Source organism: Bactrocera latifrons, unplaced genomic scaffold (assembly GCF_001853355.1).
Source record: "Bactrocera latifrons isolate USDA-ARS-PBARC rearing strain unplaced genomic scaffold, ASM185335v1 scaffold_484, whole genome shotgun sequence".
NCBI classification, from domain to species: Eukaryota; Metazoa; Arthropoda; class Insecta; order Diptera; family Tephritidae; genus Bactrocera; species Bactrocera latifrons.
The window spans coordinates 3,901-11,688 of NW_017537139.1; positions in this window are offsets into that span (position 1 = coordinate 3,901).

The window sequence follows — 7,788 nt, forward strand, 5'->3', positions numbered from 1 at the left end:
TAGTTCCTCCTCTTGAGAGTGGATTGTAGCATTTGTGCTTATGTTGTCTTCTTCCAATGAATGAATCTCGCCTGTGTTACTATCTATTCTACTTAGAAAATCGGCTACSTTATTTTCCTTTCCTTTCACGTAATTTATATTAATATTGTATTCACCTAGTTTAATTAACCATCTTTGCAATCTTGGTTTAATGTCTTTTCACTTGTTTTTTATTTGGAGCCACTTAAGTGGTTGGTGATCGGTTAAGAGATCAAATTCTCTGCCGTAAATGTATGGTCTATAATATGTCACTGCCCAGACAATAGCTAGTAGTTCTTTTTCTGTAGTGGAATAACTTCTTTCGTGTTTGTTAAGTGTTCGACTAGCATAGCTTATAGGATGACTGTCCTGGGTTAATACTGCGCCAATTGCAAAGTCACTTGCATCAGTTGAAATGCCAAATTTTTTGTTAAAGTCGGGATATTTCAATATTGGTGGGCTTACCAATAGATTTTTAATGATATGTACTGAGGATCGCGAGTGTTTTTTTTAATATCCTTTTTTAAATATTTTGTTAAACCATGTGGTACTTTAACGTAATCTCTTACAAATTTTCTATAATAACCTGTTATACCTAGAAATGATTTAATTTGCTTTGATGTAGTAGGCAACTTTAGTTTTTGTATGTTTTCGATTTTGCTTAAATTTGGTTGTATCCCTTCTGTTGTTAAAGTGTGACCTAGAAATTCAGTTGTTTTCGCGAAAAATTTGCATTTATCTACATGACTCTTTAAATTATGTTTTCTTAATGCTGAAAATATTTTGTTGATATTTTGGGTATGTTCTTCAACACTTGAACTAAAAATTATGATGTCGTCTAAATAAACTACACATATCTTTTTGATATATTCCCTAAGGACTGAATTCATTAAACGTGGGGAAGTTTCTGGTTCATTCTTTAGTCCGAAAGGCAAAAGTGTCCTTGGGGTGTAGAGAAAGCTGTTTTTGGTCTATCTTCTTCTTTTATTAATACTTGATGAAAGCCTTTTGCAAGATCTAATGTTGTAAAATACTGAGCTCTTCCAAGTTTGCTGAGTATTGTTTTTATATGAGGTATTGGAAATTTGTCATCTATAGTGACTTCGTTTAGCTTCCTGTAGTCAATAACTATTCTCCTTTTTTACTTCATTGAATTGTCTTGCTTTTTCGGTACAATTCAAAGAGGCGAGTTGTACGGGGAATTACTTTCTTTAATTATACCTTGGCGCAACATCTCGCTCATCTCTCAAATAATTTCTTCTTCACGAATTTTGGATATCTATAAATTTTATTATAAGTTGGTCTACTTGTTTTTGTAACAATTTCATTTTGAATTTCATGAATAGGAGAAAGGTTTTTACCTCTAAATCGCTATTTGCATTTAGAATGTATTCTAATTGCTACTTTTCTTCTTCATTCATGTCACTATTTGATAAAATATCTAGCAAATTCTCTTTACATTCTGTAAGTATATTAATACCTTCGCAATTGTAAGGGCATGAGTTTATAAATTTAATTTTGTTGCCGTTTATTTCTACATACTCCTTTTCTAAATTAATTATTGCTTTAATAGGTTTTAAAATATTTTGTCCTATTATAGCATCAAAGTTATTATTTTTTATGTTGGTTAGTTTCCAATGTATGTATATAACTTTTTTCATTGAATTCGTTTGGAGTTGGGGTGACTAACTCTTTATTTAGGGAAAAATTTTCCTTAATGGTGCTAAAGTGTATTGGTTTATCAAGCTCAATGCATTCRTAATCTTTTAACGCATTATATTTCAATAATGATGTTGTAGAAACTGCGTCAATAAGATATTTAATTTTTGAATTTTTTATGGTCACTTCTATTATCGGTAACGATTGTTTTGGGCTGACAACCGAAAATTTGCTTGTTCTTGAACGTAATCTATTTCCATCGGTTCGGGGGGGTTTTGTCTCCTTTGGACTGAATTATATCTTCTAGATTGTTGAGAATTATTTTGCCTATTATATTGCCAAAGCTAAAGTGCTCGGAATTATTTTGTCTACTTTTGTTAAATTGTTGATAATTGTCATTTTGGTTAGAATTGTTACGAAATTCTCTCCGCTGACTTTGTTCAAATTGAAAATTATGGGAATTTTCCATATACTGTTTACTATTGAAGTTACCAAATTGTGAGCCAAAGAATTTCTATTTGAAAAATTTCTAAAATTATTTCTTTGATAATTGTTTTGTCTTTTATCAAATTGTATTAGCAAATCTGTCYCTTGAAGAACGCTAAAAGCCTCCCTAATGGTGCTTAAATTTCTACTAATCACTACACTACTTAAATTGGAGTGTATCCCATTTAACATTTTTTTAGAATTAAACTTTCGTTGTTAATTGCAGAAAATTCTATAGGCTTTATCCTATCGAATTCATGTCTTAATTTAGTTTATCTAAAATATCTTTTAAATTTTGAAAATATTGACTTACGTTATAGTTTCGTAGTACAATCGCCTGATTGTAAAGGGTRTGTTACGACTATTTTACTCCAAAATTCTTTATGAGTTCTTCTCTCATTTGCTGACATGTTGGTGTAGGTCCCAAAAGCCGGATGACACTTGCAGCTTCTCCTTTAATTTTTGTTTTGACGTGTAGCTGCGTTGCAAATTCCAACATTGATGGGTTGGGGTTGAATAAAGGAAGGATTATGTCAACTTCCCTGATGAACGATGATAAATCTCTACCGTCAAAGTCCATGATTCTTGAAGCTTCCTTCAAAATTTACGATCGTGTCATCTGAAGTGGTTTCTGCTCGCCTGGATTCATTGCTGATGTATCCTCTTTTAATAAAACTGAACTTGTTGTTGTTGCTTTRTATGGTGCACTTCGCTCTCTCTGCGTCTTCTGTGTGTGGGGCATTAATCTTTAATCCCACTTTTCCTGGTAATGTCGATGGGCGGAATGAAGCTATTCTTCGCCTTCACAAATTATAATCCTCGGAGTCGCTCTCCGACGTTCCAGATAACTTGTGTAGAAACTTAAGCTTCTTAAACTTGGCTATCTGTGCCGACCGACTTATATATTTATATATATATAAGAGATCTTTAAAATGGGAGCTAATCTTAGGATTTGCTTCTCGTTGCCAAAGCTTACGAAACTTAAAGAACTTCAGTTTTTAGTATCGCTCAACTTTGCAGTTTGTTTTTACCGACTGCGCCAATTTTAGTTGTTTGAGCGGAGGAATATGTAAATAAAAATGCCGGCGATGTTACTTCTGTGACATTATATTTTATTCTCTATCGTTTTCAAATTATGTTCTGCTTATATAACTACTAAGGTGATTACAATTTTCGTAATCTATTTCTTTGTTTTTTTTTTTTTATTTTCTTATGAAATACAATATTTGTTAAGTGTATTCGTATCTTCTTTGATATCTATAAGGACCAAAACATGTTTGTATGCATTTGCATTATGTTCTTTATCTCTAATTGTTATCTTATTTTTTGTAATGTTTACTTGTTTTTCTTTAATCTTTTATTTTGTCCAATTTACAATATTTTGTTGTGTGGCGTCTGGCTGGGATGATAGTGTACACATAACTCGTGCTGAAGAGAAGCCGCTTTGGTGAATATCTGGTGGGTTTTTGACTTTCCAGGCCTAAAGCCACACTGATAAGGTCCAATCAGTTTGTTGACGGTGGGATTGAATATTTCTCACAATATGCTTGAAAGAACATTATATGCGATGTTGAGAAGGCTTATCCCACGGCAGTTGGCGCACATTGTGGGGTTTCTCGTTTTCTTCGCCGCCGTGTTTGAATAGCTCGGCCGGCAATCCTTCGGCTCCGCCACTTTGTTGTTCTTCAGAAAGGTAATTGCTATTTGAAGTTCTTCATGGTCGGGCAATGGAACGTCTGCTCCATCGTCATMGCTTGGGGAGTCGGGTTCGTCTTCTTCTAGCGTTATGCATTTAAGCAGGCTGGAGAGGTGTTATCTCCATAATTTTAGTATGATTTGAGCATCGGTTACCAGTTCATCTCTGGAGGTTCTACAAGAGTATGCTTCGGTCTTGAAACCTTCTGTTAGTTGTCACATCTTTTAGTAGAATTTTCGAGCGATACCCCTGTCGGCYAACTTGTCAAGTTCTTCATACTAACGCATTTCGGCCACTCTCTTTTTCTGTCTGCAAATGCGTCCCGCTTCCCTCTTCAACTCTCGGTATCTCCCGCATGTGTTGTGATCGATTGTACCRTTGCGAGGTAGGCAGTCTGTTCTCTCCGCTGCGACAACGCACTCCTCACCGTAAAAGCTGTTCTTTTGCATTTTCCGAAAACCAATGGTTTCAATTGCAGCTGTACGAAGGGAGGTTGAAATGACGTCCCGCTCTCTCTCCTAGGCTGTCGGTTAGTATTCATTGGGGGCGTTTTTTTAMGTGGCGAGTCCCAAACCCTACATACAACCCTGTGGAATCGATGTTAAGCCATATGTAAAATAATCGTTTCTGGCCACTCCCGAGTGAATGTCGATCAGAAAACTTCTCTCACTTGCGTTAACTTCCACACATGACCTCATCCTCCTTCATGGTGCAATAAATCTATAAAATAATCATAGATTCGTCAACTGATAGTTCCTTGGTTCCGTGATACACATGCTGAAAGTGTTTGTTCAGAGGACTGACGTATTTTGAATAGCCGATCTTTGTTGTATTCCCAGATTTAATTATAATAATTGTATATATATGAAAATATGTATTGCATATGTCCACAGAGCCCAACGGTACTTACAAGTCCCCAAGAGAAAAATGATTGTTACTGCCAGAAAAACAAGAGATAGATATTTCTAATTTTATTAATATTTTAGTAAGGCCCGGAACTAATACCYCTTTTTAATTCGAAGAAAAATGTTGAAAACTTTACTGGAAATAATTTCAAGAAAATTACACTCTTAATTTGCGAATGCACTACAGCCAACGTTAACTTGCAATGATCACGTGGTTTGAAAATATAATTCATGTGCGAAAAGGTGAAGTGATATATACGATTTTGACAATTAGACTTGAGATGCTATAATTCAAAGGTCACATTTGTACAAAGTTTTATACCGATATAATAATTCGTTTTTCATTTGTATACTGGATGTGTAAGAATCATATGGAATATAAAATTGAGCTGCATAGAAAGTAGACGTAGATGTCGTCCGATTGCACCCATATATATTTATATATTAGGTTTCAGAATTTGAATGAAATTCGTCAATTCGTTCCGGAGATAAGTTATTTCACCTAAATATGGGCGTTGCCACTCCCATTTTCCAATTTTGGTATTGGCTGTAATAAGGGCCTCTAGTACTATCTTGGATTAAAGTTCTGACGCACCTTTAGTAGCTTATGACAAAGTCTTTATATAAGGAGTGGGCGTGGTTATCATCCGATTTCACCTGTTTTCACGTTGTCGCAAGGGCTGTCGAAACGAGTTGTCCCGTATTAAATTAGGTCATATTAAATAGTTTGGAAGATACGTACAGTGCCTCAAAAAAGTATTTGGAACACTAATTTCAAGAAAAAAATTACCCGCAATTTTACAAAGGTTTTACTAAACTTTTTAATTACTATATTGTAGTTTTAACTTTTATTTACACTGAGAAATTCAATTTTAATTTTAAATGAACAGAGGTAAAATAACGTTCAACTTAAAAGTGCGGTGAATTCATACTCGTACCACAAAAGTATTCATAAAAAAATTGTATGTATACATAAACTAAAATTATTTTTAATTTCAATGCAGTGTATCCATTAATCTTATTAATTTCTTTTAATTTATTTGGCATTCAAATACTAATTTGTTAAGGAATTCCTTCTTGGAGGCCAGTTTTGGATGTTATGTTATGTTTGCGGATAGCAACAATCGCATTAAGACACGGGGACTGAGGGTACATTTCTAAAACGTTTAAGTTGCTGTACAATATCTACAGCTTTGAGTTGTGATCTGTATGTTTCGGGTCGTTATTCTGTTGAAGTATGTAATGACCCGAAAGTCTCAGTTTGTCCTATATAACATTAAAATTATATTTTAACATTTGAATATATTGCTGGTGTGATCTATATTATCAGCATTAAAATGCATGTTTCCATATACACTACAGCAGTACATTCCCACCCCCATACTCAACCGAACATATTGTGTTTTTCCTTTACATTTCGGAATTGACTTTTCGCTAACCTTTGTTGCCAAATTCAGGTTCAAATATAAGGAAACCCGTTTCGTCACTAAAAATTTCGTTCCACCAAACTCAGTACCATGGTTTATGTACATCTTTGTGAACTTCAAACGCTACTTTCTTTTTTTTTTTTTACTTATAAACGGCTTTATTCGTTGTGTTCCAACTTTCGAGTACTTTTTCCACTAAATCAATTTTCATGTCATGAATACAGCCTTCAATATTTCAAAAGCTAGAAGGGAGTCTGGTTTATTGCGAAATACCAATGACTTCTAATATGTATACATGAAGAAGTCTAATGGTGTTAAATCACAACATCTTGAAAGCCATTCAATGTCACAAAATCTTGAAATAATCGTATCGCCAAACTTGTATCACAATAATTTCGGTTGTTCAGGTTCTGTCTCTTATACACATCTAGATGTGTATAAGAGACAGCATCTTGAAAGCCATTCAATGTCACAAAATCTTGAAATAATCGTATCGCCAAACTTGTATCACAATAATTTCGGTTGTTCAGGTTCTTCCAATTGCGGCCATAAAAAGGCGGTTGCCATCGAGTTATACCTCTCCATGGATAATATGATACAAGACTCTTTGATTCGAGAGAGAGCTGTCAAAACTCGCATTTTTTATAACATTTACCAATGATGCCACTGCTGAAAAATATTAGATTGGGTATTTAATAAATTGTACAAAACACTAAATTAAACACATTGAAAATGCATATATTATATAAATTCTAAAATGCAAAATCGTTAATTACTTTACATAAACATTTATTTTGCCAAAATATGTTCGCACAGTTCAATGAAATTTCATTTCACACTAATTTCCTCAGGTAATTATAGCGGTTTACTTCTGGCATCCCGCCTTTTCTGAAATYAACTRTYAGAAATTCCCTGATCTCCATCGCTGTCAAATAATCAGGGAACGCGTTTGAGAGAAACTAGAGAGCCAATGCCAGAGTCTCGTATCATATTATCCATGACCTCTCTCCATCGAAAGTAATGGTGTCCCCAGCTTCATTTCGAAAGAAGTACGAACCGATGATTCCACCAAATCAAAAATCACATAAAACTGTCAATTTAGGTGAGTGGAATGGTTGTTCATAAATATTTAATTTGTGGATTTTCTTCGCACCAGAATCAACAATTTTCTTTATTTATTGCACCACTCAGATGAAAGTGAAAATTCATCGGAGAAGATTACTTTAAAAAAATCTTTACCGATTTCAAGTTGTTCAATAGCTTCAGCTCTTGAGTGAGCACAATTTTATACGCATACAAGCGCATTGTTTCTCAAGATCCCCAGGTTGTGGTTTGAGACAGTCCCAATTCTTGAGAACGTCTGGTAATCGACAAATAGCAGCAAAGGTTAACGATAAAATGGCAAAAGCACATGAATGGTTTAAATTGGAGAACGATTATTTGGATAATCTTCTCTTAATTGGCGTAGACACCGCTTACGCGATTATAGCCAAGTTAACAACAGCGCGCAAGTCGTTTCTTCTTTTCACTACGTGGCGCCAATTAGATATTCCAAGTGAAGCCAGGTCCTTCTCCACTTGGTCCTTCCAACGGAGTG